Source organism: Garra rufa, unplaced genomic scaffold, assembly GCF_049309525.1.
Source record: "Garra rufa unplaced genomic scaffold, GarRuf1.0 hap1_unplaced_002, whole genome shotgun sequence".
NCBI lineage: Eukaryota > Metazoa > Chordata > Actinopteri > Cypriniformes > Cyprinidae > Garra > Garra rufa.
The window spans coordinates 8,592,535-8,615,311 of NW_027394277.1; the positions used below are offsets into that span (position 1 = coordinate 8,592,535).

Genomic DNA, 22,777 nt, shown 5'->3' on the forward strand with positions numbered 1-22,777 from the left:
TGCTCGGCACGCCTTGGTTTGTGTGGGTTCGAATCCCATCCTCTTCATTTGATGCTTTAGCACCACTGAGAGCCCACCGGAACAGACAGGCCCAACCTGTTGACGATGGGTAGCGGCGAGCTGTGATTGTGCTGTAGTTTATTGATACCTGCCGCAAAGTCTTGAGAACATATTGACAAAACAACAAGTCTTCTGGCTCCGGCACGCTACGATCGGTGGACACCTCTTTGACGAGGACCAACAACCAGCCACGCCAATAAAAGGAAACAAAACGAAACAAGACTATCTTTCTCAACAAGCCTCCAGAGAGATTGGCAAAAATTGCCGATGCTGACTGTATTTCAAGTCATCCCGGTGGGGTATTGACTTTGTGGCAACATGGAACTTTTGCATCTACATTAATATTAGTCTGTTTCTTCTTATTCTGAGGTCACCGTAGCCACCAGATCCATTCTGTATTCCGATCTGATGGTCACTACAGTCCCCCGGTTCCAGTCCGTACCAAGAGCAGATGGTGGATCAGCACCTTCAGCCGAATGTCAGCGGATACTATGTCAACTAGATGAGTCCCAGAGACAGATCATCAGTAAAGAAGGCATCCACATGCCACAGCAAACTACTCGAGCTGGTGAAAATGTTCACCAAACACCCGCCGCTGAATTCTTTTAAAACAAGCCAGCTTATTGAAGGTGCACAAGATAAACGCCCTGAGAAAGCTGTGCCTCGCAACCCTAAGAATGGCATAGGCGTCAATGGACACCTGACGCGCGTGCACTAACAGCGACATCTGTTTTGAAAGATGTTTCCGGAGCTCGCAAAATCCGCTCAGCCTGCGCGGCGAATGGGCACGCTGGAGCCCGCCACCCTTTTGGGAAGAAAGAGAGTCAACTGAGCCGCCCAACGTGGGTCGAACCCACGACCCTGAGATTAAGAGTCTCATGCTCTACCGACTGAGCTAGCCGGGCTGGTCGTGGGCTTCTTCACCGGGTCGGACCCAGTATTCATCGGCCCCCAAATTACACAGGCGAAACGGAGGCTCTCGCGTTGTGCGAGACTGTCGAGCCCTCCCCGTGGGTAGGGCTTAGAGCAGGCTTAGAGTTTTCTTCTGTCGGTTTTGACCCAATCTGTTTTTGGGAAGCGCAGTTTGACCCAGCAGTGCGGGCCAACAACACGTTCTGTTTTGCCGCGTGAAGGCGGGTCAATGCTTTGGACAGCGTATGGTTGAGATGTGATTTTCCACCAATTTGGGGCACCTTTCTTAAGGAAATCAAGGATGATTTCATGGGAAATGGCAAACTGCTGTAGCGTTTGGCTAACAAGCCAAAGCTACAAAGGATGTACCGGTGCCCCGTCGTCCGAGCAGAATCCACATTCGGCCGTAATCGGAGGTTACTACTAAAGTTCGATTGTGTCTCATAGGGAGTTTGACGCAGGGCCTCAGTGGAAAACAGGCCCTCGGCGGCTGAAACAAAAGACGAAGAAGGCATCCACATGCACATGATTCAGGAGTGTTAAACAAAGAAACCACGCAAGATGACGAGGTGGTCCAGCGGTTAAGGCGGTGGAAGGCTAATACATTGTGCTCGACATGCACTGGAAGCTTTAGCGCCACTGAGAGTCCACCGGACCAGACAGGCCCAACCTGTTTACGATGGGTAACGGTGAGCTGTAATTGCGCTGCAGTTTAATGATACCCGTCTTGAGGACATATTTACAAAACAACAAGCCTTCTGGCTCTGGCGCTCAATCATCAGCAGACACCTTTTTGACGAGAAACAAAACAAGGCTACTTTTTCTCAACAATACTCTAAGCCTCCAGAGAGGCTAGCAAAAATTGCCAAAGCTGACTGTATTTCAAGTCATCCTGGCGGGGTATTGGGTAAAGTTTTCAACCAGCAATGATCGCGCCTCGGATAAACCTCATAGGCTACAATATTGCCTCTGCGAAAGAATGCCGGCGACGGTCGTGACCTTTTCAGGCACCTACGTGGATGTGAACCGACAAGGTGGTAGCAAGCTTTAAACTGCCGCACAAACAGTCTCCTGGCACGGGTTGCTGCACCGTGTTTCTACGGAACAGATTAGAGGTGTGTAAAAGACGGCTCATTCACTATTCCCTCTGTGCTCAAAACAGCCTGCTGAAAGCACAGCAGCAGCAGCTGAAAAGGTCCGCAGCATGGCCTCTCTCAGTCAGCAAGGGGGCGGGGAGGCCGAGTGGTTAAAGCGATGGATTGCTAATCCCATCCTTGTCGTTCGGTTCCTTTAGCACTGGACCTTAATCTAGGTCCTGGGGACCCCATGCTGAACTTTTTGTGTGTCCTCCTTATCTAACACACTCAGTTCAGTTCTTTGAGTTCTCTACTAATGAGCTGATGATCTGAATCGGGAGTGCTAAATAAAAGACGCCACGTAATATGACGAGGTGGCCGAGTGGTTAAGGCGATGGACTGCTAATCCATTGTGCTCTGCACGCGTGGGTTCGAATCCCATCCTCGTCGTTCGGTACGTTTAGCAGTGATCCTCGGTCCTGGGGACCCCACTCTGCAATTTTTGTGTGTCTTCCCTATCTGACACACTCAGTTCAGTTCACTGAGCGCTCTACTAATGAGCTGGTGGTCTGAATCGGGAGGGTTAAACAAAAGGACCGTGCAAAACGAAAGGTGGTCGAGTGGTTAAGGCGATGCAAGGCTAGTCCGTTGTGCTCGGCACGCCTTGGTTTGTGTGGGTTCGAATCCCATCCTCTTCATTTGATGCTTTAGCACCACTGAGAGCCCACCGGAACAGACAGGCCCAACCTGTTGACGATGGGTAGCGGCGAGCTGTGATTGTGCTGTAGTTTATTGATACCTGCCGCAAAGTCTTGAGAACATATTGACAAAACAACAAGTCTTCTGGCTCCGGCACGCTACGATCGGTGGACACCTCTTTGACGAGGACCAACAACCAGCCACGCCAATAAAAGGAAACAAAACGAAGCAAGACTATCTTTCTCAACAAGCCTCCAGAGAGATTGGCAAAAATTGCCGATGCTGACTGTATTTCAAGTCATCCCGGTGGGGTATTGACTTTGTGGCAACATGGAACTTTTGCATCTACATTAATATTAGTCTGTTTCTTCTTATTCTGAGGTCACCGTAGCCACCAGATCCATTCTGTATTCCGATCTGATGGTCACTACAGTCCCCCGGTTCCAGTCCGTACCAAGAGCAGATGGTGGATCAGCACCTTCAGCCGAATGTCAGCGGATACTATGTCAACTAGATGAGCCCCAGAGACAAAGCTGGGGAACAATGGTCTGTTAAGGGGGGGGGGAGAAAAGGAAAGAGGGGGATGAAAGGGGAAAAGAGAAAAAGAAAGAAAAAAGAGAGAGAAAAAAGGAAAAAATGAGGAGAAAAGAAATGAAAGGGAATTTTATCTCTTTGAACTGTTTTTGGAGTGTATATTTACAATAAATTATCTGAAAAAAAATGTTTTCTCTATTTTCCTGTACATTTATATGGGAGTAAGGATATCACAAGCTTTCCAGTTCATATTAGTGTTGCCATACATTGAAGTGTTTACTGAATGTTTTATTTATCAGTAATTATCACATAAATGATGTCCAAATTAATGAAATTTTTTCTGAAATTACAAAAATAATATTTTATTAGATTTATATTACTGATTATTGATATCTTATTCAAAATTTTTGCACTTTAAATATATTTCTGCTGTAGTTATGTTCTAAAACTTATAGTACAAAAAATAGTAAATTTATTTATTAAATAATCCCCAAATTTATCAACATTTTTAAAAGGGCCTGTAACGTTAAATGATACTGTAACAAAGACATACAAAAAGAGTTACTTAATCATGACCAAACTTTTATTTTTCAATCAGTCATAGCCAATTATTCATTATTCTTTTTTCTTTTTTTACATTTTTATTCTTATAGTTATGTTGCATGTACAGAAAACAGAATAATATCTCTTAATAATACTTTCTATTGTCCATGACTCCTGTGCATTTTTTGCAAGTGCAAAAGAACAGAAAACAGAACTATACATATAAATAAAACCGTCCAATGTCCATGGCACTAGTGCATTCATTGCAAGTGCAAAAGAACAGAAAGCAGAAAACAATACACATAAATAAAACTTTATCCCCTTTATTTTTTGGACTCTTATGGATGGCACAGAGCTTGAAATGGTCTCTATCAGGCGACAACAATCTGGCCACTGGGCAAGTGGGGCAGTGGTGGTGAATGTATGCCTCTTCACGCTCTCCACTCCTGGAGTGAACCTGTGTCCAGCCTGCTCTGGTGTCTGGCAGCAAACATCACTTTCTTCTTATCGTAATCCAGCAGGTTCTGCCAACTATATTGCTCACCTAAGCAGAGAGAGCATATAATAGGGGTGGGACGATACAGGTAACTCACGATTCAATTCTGTGACGATATGTGGCCCACGATATCGATAATATCACGATTCGCAATATCTACAATATTCAATATATTGGAAGAAATTTCATCAACGATATATCACGATATATGTGACTGAAAAAGAAAAAAATACCTATAATAAGGAAATCTTAAGCATTTATTAATGCCAACATTTTCAACACTGTGCAAAGAAATATGCATTTGCATAATAACTCACTGCCTCCTGGTCTTAAATGTAAACGCTGTACAGCTAGACAGATAAAAGTGCCTGAACATTAAAAAAACAACATGAACATTAACTAACATGTGTAAACCGTGATACTGAAACGTCAGTAGTAAGTTACTGTAAAGTGCTTTATGTTAACCTGGACAGTGGTCACATCAAGGCATATTCTTCTTGAGGAACAATAACACCTGTTTCACACATACTCCGTCTGCAGTGCGTATGCAGTCCGTGTGCGATGCAGAAGCAGCACGGACTCGTTTTGCTTTCACACAGAACACGTTTTATAAACAACGTATCATTCAATGCACTTGAATGCACTTGCACACAGCTTCTGGGACGTACTGCCGGACAGCAACCGCGTGCAGTGTGAACACTCTAATCCGTTAACATGGGTGCGGAAAAAAATACTCAACGCATACGCACTGCAGACGGAGTATGTGTGAAACAGGCGTAACTGATCAGCATGCTCAACTAGCGGGTGCGTCTTTGTTTGGTTTTCGTTATTTTCCGCCATTCTTCTCACTTCTCTTTTTTTCTGCGCTTCTTCTCTGTTGTTGTTAGATAACTTGTGTTCTTCACTGGCCGCTGCTTCTGCCACTTTACCCCTATTTACTCGAACAGCGCCCCCCGCAAACAGAATGGTAGATATTGGGTAGTGACAGTGACACTGACGACGGGTAAATTAATAATTTTGTGTTGTAATAAAATATCGATATTGGCCGTTAGTGTATCGATTATTTATTGCGACAAAGAGCACAACAATGTATTGCAATATCGATTTTTTTTCCCACCCCTAGCATATAATACATGGCAAATGAGAAAACAAAACAAGTGGTAGTGTTAACATATGACAGGTCAAGAAGAGAAACTGACCTGATGGTTGGTGAGACCCAGAGATGGCTGATTCCTGAGCTCCAGATACTCCGCAAGGCTGTCCACTTTGTCCAGCACACCAGCACTATCCAAAGCCTGTGAGAAAAATACAAGAAAAAAAAAAAAAAATTTAATAAACAACATGAGTACAGTGAAGTGGGACAAAAAAAAAACAAATAAATATAAATATTTTTCTAGAGTTTTTTTGTCAACTTCAGACAAAAAGCTACAGGTCAGCACGAATTATATTTTTTCCCTAGAAATTTAACAATATTACATAAAACATAATTACATACATACATATAACGAGATATTTACATACCACAGACTCGTCAGGAGATGCTGAGGCACCTGGCGTGAAGGAGGCATCAGGCTGAGTGGAGGACAGAGAGAAGCTTGGGTCATCAGTAAGACTCGACTCAGTAATGTCAAATGTTTGGTCCTCCCTGAAGCCCTCGTCTTCTTCATCCTCACCTTCATCCACATCCTCCAGCATGTTCTCTGTCTCTTCTGAGTCAGGGTCCACTACCAGGGGCTGTCCAGTCTGACCCAGGAAGTAGTCAACACCAAGCAGCTCTCCTATGAAAAAAAAAATTTAATAAAAGAAAACACATAAATACAGGATCATTCAAAAGTTTGGACACATCACTATTTTTAATGTTTTTGAAAGAAGTGTCTTATGCTCATCAGTCCTGCATTTATTTAATAAAAAATACAAAAAACATGAATAATATTATTAAATGTTAATACAGTTTAAATTTACAGTTCCATATACTTTAAATTTAATTTATTTCTGTCATCAACGCTGAATATATTTAGCAATCATTTTAGAAAACATTAAAAAGTTAAATAAAGAACAGCATTAGAAATATAATAGAAAATCTTCTGTAACAATATACTGTTCAAAAGTTTTTTTTTTAAGAAATTAATGCTGTTCTTTTAATATTCCTACTCATGACAAGTGACTTTGTCTTAGGTTGAAAGCAAAACTTAGACTTACTCATATCGTTGGCTTTAAGACTGACTGAACTGAATGACCCACAATGGGTTAACACAAATTCATCAGCCATTATAGCAGCTTCAGAAAGTGTATTAACCTTGTGTTCAGTGAGATGCGTAGCTACAGCACGAGGAACACAATGTTTAAACTCCTCTAAGAGCACTAATTCTCTTAACTGCTCTTTAGTTGTAACTTTCATTGAAGTACACCAACGATCAAATAAGTTCTCTTTTTCTCTTGCAAATTCAACATGAGTACACTCATCAGCTTTACTCAAACTCCTAAATTTTTGACGATATGCCTCGGGCACGAGTTCATATGCATGTAACACAGCAGATTTCACAACATCATACTCACCACTCTGTTCCAGTGAGAGTGCAGAATAAACTTCCTGAGCTTTACCTGTGAACACACACTGTAACAACAAAGTCCAAAAGCTTTTCGGCCATTTCATGGATAAAGCAACACGTTCAAAGTGATAAAAATATTTATCCACTTCTTTTTCAGAAAATGGCGGCACTAATCTCATATTTCTGTAAACGTCAAACACCGGTTCACCTGCATTCGCATGCTGTTGTGAAACCGGAGGCACATTCGCTTGTGAAACCTCAGCTGTCTTTGCTGCTAATTCTAACTCCAACCTCTTTATCTGAAACGCTCTCTCATCACGTTCCCGCTCTAACTCAAGCTCCAGTTTTCTCATAGCTAACTGATGATCTAATTTTCTCCCTTCAAATTCTCTTTCTACTGCTCGCTCTTTCATAGCGCGATCGTCACCTTCAGCACGAATTTTGCGGCATCTAAACACAATTGCTTCTCTTGCAAAGACAACTCTGGAAATTTTGTCTCACTTCCACTATAAACCTCAGCAGGAGTAGACACAAACGATTCACTAGGAGTAATTAACTCAGCGCTTACCTCTATAACTCCTCTATCAACAAGTGATCGCTTCAAAGTAGTCACGATAGTTTCCTTCAGCCTCTTTTCCTGAGAAGTAAGATCGACACTAAAGCGTTCGGCAATTTGCACCAACTGCTCTTTTGTACAACTCTCAAGCAAAGCTTCTGATGGACACGCAAAGAAATCTTCGAGCACCGAAGACATTTTGTTCGTATATATATACGCACAATAACACAAACGAAACTACTAATTTAGCTAACACACGTGAGACGCTGTTTACACGAAATACAACTCCCATAAGCCACTGCTTCAAAAAGGAACTACGTCACTGTATTACGCAACCTAACTCATTCACAAAAACTTCCGAAGACTTCCCACAAGTCAAAACACAGTGTAAGCGCGAGAATAAACCGCACTATACACACTAACACAATGATTTACCTTTACTTATTTGTTGAATAGATTTACCGTTTACAATATGAGAAAACTCCAGCTCCTAACTCAGAAAACACTAACTAAATCCTACCCGGTCTTCAGAGATGTACCGGGCTCAGGGCGGCATTAAACGCTGAGCTCCGCGACAATCAGTCAAACTGAAGGTCCGGAAGCGTACCCCCTACAGAGAATTAATCTCCACCCAGGATAACCTCCAAAAACAAGAAAGGCAAAATAACAAAACAAAACAACAAACAGTGCTCCGTCGGAAAGATTGCATTCACAATCCAGCTGGAAACACTCTAACTAACCAGAGTTCTCATTTATAAAAGGCAATCATTCAAAAAAACATATACACATACAACCATACTTACCAACGTTTCCTACCCCCATAGGATCGCGGACGAGACACCCAATTTATGTTACGGCCAGCTCGTTTCGACCGTACATAAATGATACAAGTACACTAAAATAATGACTTGCAAGATTTTATTAGTCTTCAAAATACAGATAAATTAATATAACGAAGTCTAGGGTTCAAAATCAAAGGGGAAAAATCATAATCCAGATGGGGAGGAGAAAAGGTTGGTATGGGCTGCAGACAAGATAAAGGTTAGCAACAAGTGACTCCTCCAGAGGCTGTCAGTCCCCTGGACGAAGTCAAGAAGAGTGGTCGAGGCCAGTGTTTTATCCTCTCCTTAAGTGGTGAACAGGTGTACGCAATCTCCTGCGCTCTCATAGAAGAACAATGCCACCAGCAGGCGAGCAAGTAAAACACAGGGTCGTAACACCAACTGTATCCCATGTGCAAGAAAAAATAGAAAAATATGGATGTCAGTGACAGTTTATTACATAGTGGTTGTACTTACAGGCATCAGAGAGCGATCCAGTTAAACCGAGAAAGAGAGAGCAACATAGTACAGGCCGAACAGTGAGAGGAGAAGGAGATGACCAGGTAAGCGTTTCAACTGGGATTTCATTGAGCTGTAATGGTGTCTACTAGGGGTGTGACGGATAGTATATAACCGTGAGACCGACGGTTATAGTTGAACACCGTCATTAGAACTCTATAACTGCCAAAACCGTGTTATTAAAATATTTTTTACAAACATTTTTTATCATAGAGAATGTTTAAATACTAATTAAAAACAATTGTTAACAGTCTGTGTTATTAATGGTCTACGTCGTTTCCAACTGTATTTGATTCTTTGCCAAGTACCCCTTGACCGACCACCAATCATTTGAAATATATAAAAGCTATGATATAGTGATGTGCCATCATTATGAGATTTATTAAGCAAATGAAAAACATTTGCAATAATAAACATTAGCAATGAACATTTGCAATCAGGAGACATGGTTTTTACCACTAAAGTTCTGTTTTGTAAATCGTCAGATTTTTACCACTTCATTAAGTTTTGCTTTGTAGAAAGCCTTTCTTTAAAGCGAATTTTGTTTTGTACAAATTGTATCTTAATTTTAATGTTTCATCAACCAATTGCATGTATTTAATAAATAAAAAAGCAAATATAGGAGACAATATAATAACCGTGACATCGAGGCTCCGATGCGCCGCGTTCACTTGCAGTGCATTGTGAAGTTGAACTAGAGCGCATCTCATCGTAAATGAATGAAACTCAGCGTAGGCCTATGCCTCATACATTAGCATTAAATATCTTTGCTGCTGCATCCTTTCTAGAACAGACAAGGGCTTTCTTGCGGCTCGCATCAGCAGAGCATTGCATCGTCCATAGACCACAAAAAAATCAGCGGATGGCGGGCGGGTGCGGCTTTGAAATCTGGTCAAAAAACGTTGGCGCGGATGATGAGTTTTGTGATGCGGTTGCGGATGAACTAATACCCCATCCGCGTATCTCTATTGATAACAACATTGAACACTACACAAATATTAATTTTATTCAAACTAAGTTGTCCTATAACACAGGAACGTCGCAACCCCCCCCACCCCCGACGACGGTTATGTTATGAACCGTCACATTTGACTCACATCATAACCATCATCACCAATTCTGAAACCGGCACACCCCTAGTGTCTACACTGTAAAACCCAACAAGTTAAGCTAACTAATTTCATTTGAGGAAACCGATTGCCTTAATTCAATTAAGTTTATAAAAAACAATAGTTATGAGTACTCTGAACTTATTTTAATCGAGTCCACTAAAACAATAATACAAAGTCAAATTCAATACACCGTGTTCCAAATTATTATGCAAATGATATCTTTCTCTGGTTTTCATAATTAGTCAATGCAAATGACAGTCAGTATAATTTTTAAGTCATCAACCATTAGGGTATAATTTGAATTTTATTGAACAAACCTCCTAATGATAACAGTATTTATTTCAAAAATAAAAAAACTGAAAATGCACTGTTCCACATTATTATGCACAACAGAGTTAAAACATTGTATAGGTTGTAAAGAACATGTCAATGGGCATTTGCTGAATTTGCAGCATTAGGTGGTCATATTTACTGAAATCTAAATCTATTTCAATCAAAAACATCCTAACTGGGCAAGTTACATCTTACCATAGGACCCCTTCTTTGATATCGCTATCACAAGTCTTGCATCCATTGAATTTGTGAGTTTTTGGAGAGTTTCTGATTGAGTTTGTTTGCAGGATGCCAGAATAGCCTCCCAGAGCTGCTGTTTTGATGTGAACTGCCTCCCACCCTCATAGATCTTTTGCTTGAGGATGCTCCAAAGGTTCTCATTCTGGTTGAGGTCAGGGGAGGATGGTGGCCACACCATGAGTTTCTCATCTTTTATGCAGATAGCAGCCAATGACACAGAGGTATTATTTGCAGCATGAGATGGTGCATTGTCATGCATGAAGATGATTTTGCTATGGAAGGCACAGTTCTTCTTTTTGTACCATGAAAGAAAGTGGTAAGTCAAAAACTCGACATACTTTGCCGAGGTCATTTTAATACCTTTAGGGATCCTAAAGGGGCCAACCAGCTCTCTCCCTATGATTCCAGCCAAAAACGCCACCTCCTTGTTGTGGTCGCAGCATTGTTGGGACATGTTCCATCCACTACTCCATCTATCTGGACCATCCAAAGATGCACAACACTCATCAGTAAACAAGACTGTTTGAAAATTAGTCTTCATGTATGTCTGGGCCCACTGCAACCGTTTCTGCTTGTGAGCATTAGTTAGGAGTGGCCGAATAGTAGGTTTATGCACACACTGTAAAACCCGACAAGTTACGGTAACTCAAACCGTTTAAGGAAACTGATTGCACTTAAACCATTTAAGTTTGGTAAAACCCAAAAATATGAGTACTATAAACTCATATACATTGAGTTTAATTAACTTATTCTTTTTAACATTAGCTTAGGCAATTATTTGAGTTAACTCAACTTTAAAAATGTAAGTTTATTCCACTCAGTCAGTTTGAATTCAGGTAACAAATCCAACTAAGTCTTATCAACTTTTTGCTACTTAAATGGTTTGAGGAAACCGATTGCCTTAAATGGTTTAAGTTCATCAAACTCAAAGCAATAAAGTTACATAAGACGTACCAAAAACACTGGTAATAATGACAGAAAACGAGGGGTTTTCTTAAGTATTTATTGAAATACAAAAAATATTTTAAAGCATAAATAAAAATAAGTGGTCTGTTTAGTTAAAAATATAACATTTACGCTATCTTATCAGACTTTTCATTAAATAAGCAAAGACAGCAAAAACAAGGAAATGTTTAACAAAATCCCTTTTAAAAATTCTAATTATAATTGATAATATTAAAAATAATAACAATAAATTATATGAAACACAGTGGATCAATAAAAAAAAAAAAAAAAGGTTTTCCTTAAGATTAACAGTACTTTCTATACAAAATTTAAGTATGTATACTATAAGGGAATACATCAGTGCAATAAAAAAAAAAACTGTACACTAAGCCAAGACTTGGCAGACATCATCTTTAGATACAATCAAAACATCCAAGTCAAAATTATTTATACAATGCTTTTTTTGTTGTGTCAAAGCAACTTTACATTAATCCAGTGACCATTCGATCTGGATACAGACTAAATCTGGTGGCTACAGCAACCTCAGAATAAGAAAGAAACAGACTAATATTAACATAGATGCAAAAGTTCCATGTTGCCACAAAGTCAGATTGGAGAGGACTCATCTGGTTCTCGTGGTCTTGCGTCGATGGCCGTCTAGGTGATGAGGTCTTCAATGATGATCTGTCTCTGGGGCTCATCTAGTTGACGTGGTTTCTGCTGACATTCCATTGGGTTTAAGAATAATGTTCCCTCTTCCTCGGGTCTCTGAACAATTGCAGTGTCGTTTGAAAGGCAGAGGCACTGTAAGGGCCTCAGGTCCAAGGGAGGGCAAAAAGATCCAAGCTGCCATTTCCAAGGCACCGCTGGGATTCGAACCCAGGATCTCCTGTTTACTAGACAGGCGTTTTACCAACTAAGCCACGGCGCCAACTCGCATGCTAATCGTGGGAATGGCGGCTTAGACGATGCATGAATCAACACTTCGAACGTCCTGCTTCCTCCACTTGGTTCATGGGCATTCAAGGCTGTCTGGAGGGTGACTCCAAGGTTCAAAACATCCAGAAGCGGGCCAGGTGCTGGTATGCTTACAGTTTTTTCTGATTGCTTAAGCACATTTTTTGTAACTATTGGCTATTTTTGCAAAACTCCTCACACAAATAAGAAAACCTTTCACCCAATTATCAAAACATTGTAGTTCTCTTGCAAAAGCGAACACAGCTAGATTAACTCTTCACACCTTCGTAAAAATGGTGTTTTCGTATCAAACAGTAAACACAAGCCATCATCTACTAAGCACACAATGTGCCAACTGCACACTGATGGTATGAATACAAAACACATCTGGCTTTTGCTTTCTCTGTGTACAGATGTCAATTTGAGGTTATACTTTTGTCATATAGTGTCATGTAAACATACAAGGATCCAAACTTCAAGTATTGGTGTTTATTCACACTCATCAAAACCAAGACAAAGTCAGAACACAAAATAGTGTTAATGATAGCCATACATGTGTATAATTTTGCTAGGAGTGTGTTGGAAATTTGGTAATTGAGTGTAAGCAGTGAGTTGTGTTTAAAGTTCTGCAAAGTGTGTGTTACAAAATTGCAAACTGAGTGCAGTGTTTGTGCTTTTAGTTTTGCAAACTCAGTGAGTGGTTTTGCTATATGTATTAATAGTTTTAGAAATTGTGCTACAAGAATCACAATTAGCGCTTAAGCATTCAGAAAAAACTGTAAAAGACAACGTCTACAAATTTCTACTGCCTGAGGGCAACTCTGCACAGTATGAGAGTTACCAGAAAGCAAAAACCCACGACTCTGGTGGGACTCGAACCCACAACCTTTGAATGGCCTCATCTGGCAGTCTAGAAGTCCAATGCGCTATCCATTGCGCCACAGAGCCCGTAGGCGTGCCAGGCTGGGCCACTGAGGCCATTCTTACAGATTTGTGCCCGTCCAGCTAGGCTGAGTGGCACGCTGTGTGGGGAGAAAGACAGGTCCTCAGGTCTTTGCACAATTGAGGCATGGTTCAAAAACATAGAGTGCGCCAACATGCGCCAACTCGCATGTTAATCGTGGGGATGGCGGCTTAGACGATGCATGAACGGCGGCTTAGACGATGCATGAATCAACACTTCGAACGTCCTGCTGCCTCCACTTGATGCAAGACAGTGATTGCCATACCTCACTGAATTGGTTCATGGGCACGTTTTGCTACCTTTTAAATATGATTGACATTTTTTTTAAAATCAATGTACGCTGAGAACAGGAGGCCTCCAAATGGTTTCTGCTGTCCGATTGCAACACTGCGCATGATGGGATTAACAAAATGGCAGAAAAAAAGCTGAGTCGGGGCTGTTTGCAAAATAAGGCACTTGCTATCCCTGTTTGCAGGTCGCTTTCGCTTGCTGGACTGAAACGTCGCCCAAGGCACCGCTGTGATTTGAACCCAGGATCTCCTGTTTACGAGACAGGCACTTTAACCAACTAAGCCACGGCGCCAAACCGCATTCAAGGCGGTCTGGAGGGTGACTCCAAGGGTCAAAACCTCATCTGGCAATCTAGAAGTCCAATGCGCTATCCATTGCACCACAGAGCCCGTAGGCGTGCCAGGCTGGGCCACTGAGGCCTTTCTTACAGATTTGTGCCCGTCCAGCTAGGCTGAGTGGCACGCTGTGTGGGCAGAAAGACAGGTCCTCAGGTCTTTGCACAATTGAGGCACGGTTCAAAAACATAGAGCTTTGTCGGGATCTCCCATCCAACAGCGAGGCCAGTGACAGCCACTGATGGAAAGGCACCGCTGGGATGCGATCTTAGGATCGCCTGTTTACAAGACAGGCGCTTTGACCAGCTAAGCCACGGCGCCTCCTTCGTGGGACCCGTTAGCCTAGGATGCTATCCTTCAAAAGCAGGTGAGAGGGTAGTGTTGCAAAGGAAACCGCCCGCTGTCCTCGAGCTTCCATGTGTCTCCATTCGCCGTCCATTTTTTGGTAAAGCACGACGTTGGCTGTATTGTGGCGCACAACCAGAGGCATTGCTGGGATTCGAACCCAGGCTGACCTTCAGGGTCTGTGGCCGTCCAACGGTAAGAGAGCGAGGACAGGCCCTCGGGTCTCTGCACAATTGCAGTGTCCAGTGTCGTTTGAAAGGCAGAGGCACTGTAAGGGCCTCAGGTCCAAGGGAGGGCAAAAAGATCCAAGCTGACATTTGCAAGGCACCGCTGGGATTCGAAACCAGGATCTCCACTGTAAAACCCGACAAGTTACGGTAACTCAAACCGTTTAAGGAAACTGATTGCACTTAAACCATTTAAGTTTGGTAAAACCCAAAAATATGAGTACTATAAACTCATATACATTGAGTTTAATTAACTTATTCTTTTTAACATTAGCTTAGGCAATTATTTGAGTTAACTCAACTTTAAAAATGTAAGTTTATTCCACTCAGTCAGTTTGAATTCAGGTAACAAATCCAACTAAGTCTTATCAACTTTTTGCTACTTAAATGGTTTGAGGAAACCGATTGCCTTAAATGGTTTAAGTTCATCAAACTCAAAGCAATAAAGTTACATAAGACGTACCAAAAACACTGGTAATAATGACAGAAAACGAGGGGTTTTCTTAAGTATTTATTGAAATACAAAAAATATTTTAAAGCATAAATAAAAATAAGTGGTCTGTTTAGTTAAAAATATAACATTTACGCTATCTTATCAGACTTTTCATTAAATAAGCAAAGACAGCAAAAACAAGGAAATGTTTAACAAAATCCCTTTTAAAAATTCTAATTATAATTGATAATATTAAAAATAATAACAATAAATTATATGAAACACAGTGGATCAATAAAAAAAAAAAAAAAAAGGTTTTCCTTAAGATTAACAGTACTTTCTATACAAAATTTAAGTATGTATACTATAAGGGAATACATCAGTGCAATAAAAAAAAAAACTGTACACTAAGCCAAGACTTGGCAGACATCATCTTTAGATACAATCAAAACATCCAAGTCAAAATTATTTATACAATGCTTTTTTTGTTGTGTCAAAGCAACTTTACATTAATCCAGTGACCATTCGATCTGGATACAGACTAAATCTGGTGGCTACAGCAACCTCAGAATAAGAAAGAAACAGACTAATATTAACATAGATGCAAAAGTTCCATGTTGCCACAAAGTCAGATTGGAGAGGACTCATCTGGTTCTCGTGGTCTTGCGTCGATGGCCGTCTAGGTGATGAGGTCTTCAATGATGATCTGTCTCTGGGGCTCATCTAGTTGACGTGGTTTCTGCTGACATTCCATTGGGTTTAAGAATAATGTTCCCTCTTCCTCGGGTCTCTGAACAATTGCAGTGTCGTTTGAAAGGCAGAGGCACTGTAAGGGCCTCAGGTCCAAGGGAGGGCAAAAAGATCCAAGCTGCCATTTCCAAGGCACCGCTGGGATTCGAACCCAGGATCTCCTGTTTACTAGACAGGCGTTTTACCAACTAAGCCACGGCGCCAACTCGCATGCTAATCGTGGGAATGGCGGCTTAGACGATGCATGAATCAACACTTCGAACGTCCTGCTTCCTCCACTTGGTTCATGGGCATTCAAGGCTGTCTGGAGGGTGACTCCAAGGTTCAAAACATCCAGAAGCGGGCCAGGTGCTGGTATGCTTACAGTTTTTTCTGATTGCTTAAGCACATTTTTTGTAACTATTGGCTATTTTTGCAAAACTCCTCACACAAATAAGAAAACCTTTCACCCAATTATCAAAACATTGTAGTTCTCTTGCAAAAGCGAACACAGCTAGATTAACTCTTCACACCTTCGTAAAAATGGTGTTTTCGTATCAAACAGTAAACACAAGCCATCATCTACTAAGCACACAATGTGCCAACTGCACACTGATGGTATGAATACAAAACACATCTGGCTTTTGCTTTCTCTGTGTACAGATGTCAATTTGAGGTTATACTTTTGTCATATAGTGTCATGTAAACATACAAGGATCCAAACTTCAAGTATTGGTGTTTATTCACACTCATCAAAACCAAGACAAAGTCAGAACACAAAATAGTGTTAATGATAGCCATACATGTGTATAATTTTGCTAGGAGTGTGTTGGAAATTTGGTAATTGAGTGTAAGCAGTGAGTTGTGTTTAAAGTTCTGCAAAGTGTGTGTTACAAAATTGCAAACTGAGTGCAGTGTTTGTGCTTTTAGTTTTGCAAACTCAGTGAGTGGTTTTGCTATATGTATTAATAGTTTTAGAAATTGTGCTACAAGAATCACAATTAGCGCTTAAGCATTCAGAAAAAACTGTAAAAGACAACGTCTACAAATTTCTACTGCCTGAGGGCAACTCTGCACAGTATGAGAGTTACCAGAAAGCAAAAACCCACGACTCTGGTGGGACTCGAACCCACAACCTTTGAATGGCCTCATCTGGCAGTCTAGAAGTCCAATGCGCTATCCATTGCGCCACAGAGCCCGTAGGCGTGCCAGGCTGGGCCACTGAGGCCATTCTTACAGATTTGTGCCCGTCCAGCTAGGCTGAGTGGCACGCTGTGTGGGGAGAAAGACAGGTCCTCAGGTCTTTGCACAATTGAGGCATGGTTCAAAAACATAGAGTGCGCCAACATGCGCCAACTCGCATGTTAATCGTGGGGATGGCGGCTTAGACGATGCATGAACGGCGGCTTAGACGATGCATGAATCAACACTTCGAACGTCCTGCTGCCTCCACTTGATGCAAGACAGTGATTGCCATACCTCACTGAATTGGTTCATGGGCACGTTTTGCTACCTTTTAAATATGATTGACATTTTTTTTAAAATCAATGTACGCTGAGAACAGGAGGCCTCCAAATGGTTTCTGCTGTCCGATTGCAACACTGCGCATGATGGGATTAACAAAATGGCAGAAAAAAAGCTGAGTCGGGGCTGTTTGCAAAATTAGGCACTTGCTATCCCTGTTTGCAGGTCGCTTTCGCTTGCTGGACTGAAACGTCGCCCAAGGCACCGCTGGGATTCGAACCCAGGATCTCCTGTTTACGAGACAGGTACTTTAACCAACTAAGCCACGGCGCCAAACCGCATTCAAGGTTGTCTGGAGGGTGACTCCAAGGTTCAAAACATCCAGAAGCGGGCCAGGTGCTGGTATGCTTAAAAGACAACGTCTACAAATTTCTACTGCCTGAGGGCAACTCTGCACATTATGAGAGTTACCAGAAAGCCAAAAGCCACGACTCTGGTGGGACTCGAACCCACAACCTTTGAATGGCCTCAGCTGGCAGTCTAGAAGTCCAATGAGCTATCCATTGCGCCACAAAGCCCGTAGGCGTGCCAGGTTGGGCCACTGAGGCCTTTCTTACAGATTTGTGCCCGTCCAGCTAGGCTGAGTGGCACGCTGTGTGGGCAGAAAGACAGATCCTCAGGTCTTTGCACAATTGATGCATGGTTCAAAAACATAGAGTGTCGTCGGGATCTCCCATCCAACAGCGAGGCCAGTGACAGCCACTGATGGAAAGGCACCGCTGGGATGCGATCTTAGGATCCCCTGTTTACAAGACAGGCGCTTTAACCAGCTAAGCCACGGCGCCTCCTTCGTTGGACCCGTTAGCCTAGGATGCTATCCTTCAAAAGCAGGTGAGAGGGTAGTGTTGCAAGGGAAACCGCCCGCTGTCCTCGAGCTTCTATGTGTCTCCATTCGCCGTCCTTATTTTGGTAAAGCACGACGTTGGCTGTATTGTGGCGCGCAACCAGAGGCATTGCTGGGATTCGAACCCAGGCTGACCTTCCGGGTCTGTGGCCGTACAACGGTAAGAGAGCGCGTGCTCTCTCTGCAGGAAGGACAGGCCCTCGGGTCTCTGCACAATTGCAGTGTCCAGTGTCGTTTGAAAGTCACAGGCACTGTAAGGGCCTCAGGTCCAAGGGAGGGCAAAAAGAACCAAGCTGCCATTTGCAAGGCACCGCTGGGATTCGAACCCAGGACCTCCTGTTTACTAGACAGGCGCTTTACCAACTAAGCCACGGCGCCAACTCGCATGTTAATCGTGGGGATGGCGCCTTAGACGATGCATGAATCAACACTTCGAACGTCCTGCTGCCTCCACTTGGTTCATGGGCATGTTTTGCTACCTTTTAAATATGATTGACATTTTTTTTTTAAATCAATGTACGCTGAGAACAGGAGGCCTCCAAATGGTTTCTGCTGTCCGATTGCAACACTGCGCATGATGGGATTAACAAAATGGCAGAAAAAAAGCTGAGTCGGGGCTGTTTGCAAAATAAGGCACTTGCTATCCCTGTTTGCAGGTCGCTTTCGCTTGCTGGACTGAAACGTCGCCCAAGGCACCGCTGTGATTTGAACCCAGGATCTCCTGTTTACGAGACAGGCACTTTAACCAACTAAGCCACGGCGCCAAACCGCATTCAAGGCGGTCTGGAGGGTGACTCCAAGGGTCAAAACCTCATCTGGCAATCTAGAAGTCCAATGCGCTATCCATTGCACCACAGAGCCCGTAGGCGTGCCAGGCTGGGCCACTGAGGCCTTTCTTACAGATTTGTGCCCGTCCAGCTAGGCTGAGTGGCACGCTGTGTGGGCAGAAAGACAGGTCCTCAGGTCTTTGCACAATTGAGGCACGGTTCAAAAACATAGAGCTTTGTCGGGATCTCCCATCCAACAGCGAGGCCAGTGACAGCCACTGATGGAAAGGCACCGCTGGGATGCGATCTTAGGATCGCCTGTTTACAAGACAGGCGCTTTGACCAGCTAAGCCACGGCGCCTCCTTCGTGGGACCCGTTAGCCTAGGATGCTATCCTTCAAAAGCAGGTGAGAGGGTAGTGTTGCAAAGGAAACCGCCCGCTGTCCTCGAGCTTCCATGTGTCTCCATTCGCCGTCCATTTTTTGGTAAAGCACGACGTTGGCTGTATTGTGGCGCACAACCAGAGGCATTGCTGGGATTCGAACCCAGGCTGACCTTCAGGGTCTGTGGCCGTCCAACGGTAAGAGAGCGAGGACAGGCCCTCGGGTCTCTGCACAATTGCAGTGTCCAGTGTCGTTTGAAAGGCAGAGGCACTGTAAGGGCCTCAGGTCCAAGGGAGGGCAAAAAGATCCAAGCTGACATTTGCAAGGCACCGCTGGGATTCGAAACCAGGATCTCCACTGTAAAACCCGACAAGTTACGGTAACTCAAACCGTTTAAGGAAACTGATTGCACTTAAACCATTTAAGTTTGGTAAAACCCAAAAATATGAGTACTATAAACTCATATACATTGAGTTTAATTAACTTATTCTTTTTAACATTAGCTTAGGCAATTATTTGAGTTAACTCAACTTTAAAAATGTAAGTTTATTCCACTCAGTCAGTTTGAATTCAGGTAACAAATCCAACTAAGTCTTATCAACTTTTTGCTACTTAAATGGTTTGAGGAAACCGATTGCCTTAAATGGTTTAAGTTCATCAAACTCAAAGCAATAAAGTTACATAAGACGTACCAAAAACACTGGTAATAATGACAGAAAACGAGGGGTTTTCTTAAGTATTTATTGAAATACAAAAAATATTTTAAAGCATAAATAAAAATAAGTGGTCTGTTTAGTTAAAAATATAACATTTACGCTATCTTATCAGACTTTTCATTAAATAAGCAAAGACAGCAAAAACAAGGAAATGTTTAACAAAATCCCTTTTAAAAATTCTAATTATAATTGATAATATTAAAAATAATAACAATAAATTATATGAAACACAGTGGATCAATAAAAAAAAAAAAAAAAGGTTTTCCTTAAGATTAACAGTACTTTCTATACAAAATTTAAGTATGTATACTATAAGGGAATACATCAGTGCAATAAAAAAAAAAAACTGTACACTAAGCCAAGACTTGGCAGACATCATCTTTAGATACAATCAAAACATCCAAGTCAAAATTATTTATACAATGCTTTTTTTGTTGTGTCAAAGCAACTTTACATTAATCCAGTGACCATTCGATCTGGATACAGACTAAATCTGGTGGCTACAGCAACCTCAGAATAAGAAAGAAACAGACTAATATTAACATAGATGCAAAAGTTCCATGTTGCCACAAAGTCAGATTGGAGAGGACTCATCTGGTTCTCGTGGTCTTGCGTCGATGGCCGTCTAGGTGATGAGGTCTTCAATGATGATCTGTCTCTGGGGCTCATCTAGTTGACGTGGTTTCTGCTGACATTCCATTGGGTTTAAGAATAATGTTCCCTCTTCCTCGGGTCTCTGAACAATTGCAGTGTCGTTTGAAAGGCAGAGGCACTGTAAGGGCCTCAGGTCCAAGGGAGGGCAAAAAGATCCAAGCTGCCATTTCCAAGGCACCGCTGGGATTCGAACCCAGGATCTCCTGTTTACTAGACAGGCGTTTTACCAACTAAGCCACGGCGCCAACTCGCATGCTAATCGTGGGAATGGCGGCTTAGACGATGCATGAATCAACACTTCGAACGTCCTGCTTCCTCCACTTGGTTCATGGGCATTCAAGGCTGTCTGGAGGGTGACTCCAAGGTTCAAAACATCCAGAAGCGGGCCAGGTGCTGGTATGCTTACAGTTTTTTCTGATTGCTTAAGCACATTTTTTGTAACTATTGGCTATTTTTGCAAAACTCCTCACACAAATAAGAAAACCTTTCACCCAATTATCAAAACATTGTAGTTCTCTTGCAAAAGCGAACACAGCTAGATTAACTCTTCACACCTTCGTAAAAATGGTGTTTTCGTATCAAACAGTAAACACAAGCCATCATCTACTAAGCACACAATGTGCCAACTGCACACTGATGGTATGAATACAAAACACATCTGGCTTTTGCTTTCTCTGTGTACAGATGTCAATTTGAGGTTATACTTTTGTCATATAGTGTCATGTAAACATACAAGGATCCAAACTTCAAGTATTGGTGTTTATTCACACTCATCAAAACCAAGACAAAGTCAGAACACAAAATAGTGTTAATGATAGCCATACATGTGTATAATTTTGCTAGGAGTGTGTTGGAAATTTGGTAATTGAGTGTAAGCAGTGAGTTGTGTTTAAAGTTCTGCAAAGTGTGTGTTACAAAATTGCAAACTGAGTGCAGTGTTTGTGCTTTTAGTTTTGCAAACTCAGTGAGTGGTTTTGCTATATGTATTAATAGTTTTAGAAATTGTGCTACAAGAATCACAATTAGCGCTTAAGCATTCAGAAAAAACTGTAAAAGACAACGTCTACAAATTTCTACTGCCTGAGGGCAACTCTGCACAGTATGAGAGTTACCAGAAAGCAAAAACCCACGACTCTGGTGGGACTCGAACCCACAACCTTTGAATGGCCTCATCTGGCAGTCTAGAAGTCCAATGCGCTATCCATTGCGCCACAGAGCCCGTAGGCGTGCCAGGCTGGGCCACTGAGGCCATTCTTACAGATTTGTGCCCGTCCAGCTAGGCTGAGTGGCACGCTGTGTGGGGAGAAAGACAGGTCCTCAGGTCTTTGCACAATTGAGGCATGGTTCAAAAACATAGAGTGCGCCAACATGCGCCAACTCGCATGTTAATCGTGGGGATGGCGGCTTAGACGATGCATGAACGGCGGCTTAGACGATGCATGAATCAACACTTCGAACGTCCTGCTGCCTCCACTTGATGCAAGACAGTGATTGCCATACCTCACTGAATTGGTTCATGGGCACGTTTTGCTACCTTTTAAATATGATTGACATTTTTTTTAAAATCAATGTACGCTGAGAACAGGAGGCCTCCAAATGGTTTCTGCTGTCCGATTGCAACACTGCGCATGATGGGATTAACAAAATGGCAGAAAAAAAGCTGAGTCGGGGCTGTTTGCAAAATAAGGCACTTGCTATCCCTGTTTGCAGGTCGCTTTCGCTTGCTGGACTGAAACGTCGCCCAAGGCACCGCTGTGATTTGAACCCAGGATCTCCTGTTTACGAGACAGGCACTTTAACCAACTAAGCCACGGCGCCAAACCGCATTCAAGGCGGTCTGGAGGGTGACTCCAAGGGTCAAAACCTCATCTGGCAATCTAGAAGTCCAATGCGCTATCCATTGCACCACAGAGCCCGTAGGCGTGCCAGGCTGGGCCACTGAGGCCTTTCTTACAGATTTGTGCCCGTCCAGCTAGGCTGAGTGGCACGCTGTGTGGGCAGAAAGACAGGTCCTCAGGTCTTTGCACAATTGAGGCACGGTTCAAAAACATAGAGCTTTGTCGGGATCTCCCATCCAACAGCGAGGCCAGTGACAGCCACTGATGGAAAGGCACCGCTGGGATGCGATCTTAGGATCGCCTGTTTACAAGACAGGCGCTTTGACCAGCTAAGCCACGGCGCCTCCTTCGTGGGACCCGTTAGCCTAGGATGCT

General features: G+C 42.5%; 14 non-coding genes across 14 annotated transcripts; 1 reads left to right on the top strand and 13 right to left on the bottom strand.

The window, feature by feature from the left end:
* Nucleotides 1-1,812: 1,812 nt before the first annotated feature.
* LOC141307871 (U4 spliceosomal RNA) lies at nucleotides 1,813-1,953 on the bottom strand. The gene has a single exon (XR_012346797.1). It is a non-coding gene; the product is annotated as a U4 spliceosomal RNA (small nuclear RNA).
* Nucleotides 1,954-2,416: 463 nt separating this feature from the next.
* On the top strand, nucleotides 2,417-2,498 carry trnas-gcu (transfer RNA serine (anticodon GCU)). The gene has a single exon. It is a non-coding gene; the product is annotated as a tRNA-Ser (tRNA).
* Nucleotides 2,499-12,253: 9,755 nt separating this feature from the next.
* trnat-agu (transfer RNA threonine (anticodon AGU)) lies at nucleotides 12,254-12,326 on the bottom strand. Its single transcript has one exon. It is a non-coding gene; the product is annotated as a tRNA-Thr (tRNA).
* An 884-nt stretch (nucleotides 12,327-13,210) lies between these two features.
* trnar-ucu (transfer RNA arginine (anticodon UCU)) lies at nucleotides 13,211-13,300 on the bottom strand. The gene is given in 2 exon segments: nucleotides 13,211-13,246; nucleotides 13,264-13,300. It is a non-coding gene; the product is annotated as a tRNA-Arg (tRNA).
* Nucleotides 13,301-13,825: 525 nt separating this feature from the next.
* Nucleotides 13,826-13,899, bottom strand: trnat-cgu (transfer RNA threonine (anticodon CGU)). Its single transcript has one exon. It is a non-coding gene; the product is annotated as a tRNA-Thr (tRNA).
* A 1,928-nt stretch (nucleotides 13,900-15,827) lies between these two features.
* On the bottom strand, nucleotides 15,828-15,900 carry trnat-agu (transfer RNA threonine (anticodon AGU)). The gene has a single exon. It is a non-coding gene; the product is annotated as a tRNA-Thr (tRNA).
* An 884-nt stretch (nucleotides 15,901-16,784) lies between these two features.
* Nucleotides 16,785-16,874, bottom strand: trnar-ucu (transfer RNA arginine (anticodon UCU)). Its single transcript is given in 2 exon segments — nucleotides 16,785-16,820; nucleotides 16,838-16,874. It is a non-coding gene; the product is annotated as a tRNA-Arg (tRNA).
* A 525-nt stretch (nucleotides 16,875-17,399) lies between these two features.
* On the bottom strand, nucleotides 17,400-17,473 carry trnat-cgu (transfer RNA threonine (anticodon CGU)). Its single transcript has one exon. It is a non-coding gene; the product is annotated as a tRNA-Thr (tRNA).
* A 155-nt stretch (nucleotides 17,474-17,628) lies between these two features.
* Nucleotides 17,629-17,718, bottom strand: trnar-ucu (transfer RNA arginine (anticodon UCU)). Its single transcript is given in 2 exon segments — nucleotides 17,629-17,664; nucleotides 17,682-17,718. It is a non-coding gene; the product is annotated as a tRNA-Arg (tRNA).
* Nucleotides 17,719-18,349: 631 nt separating this feature from the next.
* On the bottom strand, nucleotides 18,350-18,422 carry trnat-agu (transfer RNA threonine (anticodon AGU)). The gene has a single exon. It is a non-coding gene; the product is annotated as a tRNA-Thr (tRNA).
* Nucleotides 18,423-18,734: 312 nt separating this feature from the next.
* trnat-cgu (transfer RNA threonine (anticodon CGU)) lies at nucleotides 18,735-18,808 on the bottom strand. The gene has a single exon. It is a non-coding gene; the product is annotated as a tRNA-Thr (tRNA).
* Nucleotides 18,809-20,736: 1,928 nt separating this feature from the next.
* Nucleotides 20,737-20,809, bottom strand: trnat-agu (transfer RNA threonine (anticodon AGU)). Its single transcript has one exon. It is a non-coding gene; the product is annotated as a tRNA-Thr (tRNA).
* An 884-nt stretch (nucleotides 20,810-21,693) lies between these two features.
* On the bottom strand, nucleotides 21,694-21,783 carry trnar-ucu (transfer RNA arginine (anticodon UCU)). The gene is given in 2 exon segments: nucleotides 21,694-21,729; nucleotides 21,747-21,783. It is a non-coding gene; the product is annotated as a tRNA-Arg (tRNA).
* Nucleotides 21,784-22,308: 525 nt separating this feature from the next.
* Nucleotides 22,309-22,382, bottom strand: trnat-cgu (transfer RNA threonine (anticodon CGU)). The gene has a single exon. It is a non-coding gene; the product is annotated as a tRNA-Thr (tRNA).
* Between the last annotated feature and the right edge of the window lie 395 nt (nucleotides 22,383-22,777).